The following is a 301-nucleotide window of genomic DNA, read 5'->3' as shown; positions in this document are numbered from 1 at the left end:
AGAGTGTGCTGCCACTGCTCGGTGTGCTATCGCTCGAGAGAGTGCTGCCACTGCTCAGTGTGCTATCACTGGAAAGCGTGCTGTCGCTCGAAAGTGTGCTGTCACTGCTCAGTGTGCTATCGCTCGAGAGGGTGCTGCCACTACTCAGTGTGCTGTCACTGGAAAGCGTGCTGTCGCTCGAAAGTGTGCTGTCACTGCTCAGTGTGCTATCGCTCGAGAGAGTGCTGCCACTACTCAGTGTGCTATCACTGGAAAGCGTGCTGTCGCTCGAAAGTGTGCTGCAACTGATCAGTGTGCGATC

At 55.8% G+C, this 301-nt stretch overlaps 1 protein-coding gene across 1 annotated transcript in view; it reads left to right on the top strand.

Annotated features, from left to right (window-relative positions):
• The window catches only part of LOC109523057 (uncharacterized), a 20,649-nt gene that overhangs the window by 7,995 nt on the left and 12,353 nt on the right, over positions 1-301 (top strand). The gene's annotated exons all lie outside the window — the stretch shown is intronic.

The sequence above is a fragment of the Hippocampus comes genome, unplaced genomic scaffold (assembly GCF_001891065.2).
Source record: "Hippocampus comes isolate QL1 unplaced genomic scaffold, H_comes_QL1_v1.1 scaffold36, whole genome shotgun sequence".
NCBI classification, from domain to species: domain Eukaryota; kingdom Metazoa; phylum Chordata; class Actinopteri; order Syngnathiformes; family Syngnathidae; genus Hippocampus; species Hippocampus comes.
This window is presented reverse-complemented; position numbering and strand designations above follow the sequence as displayed.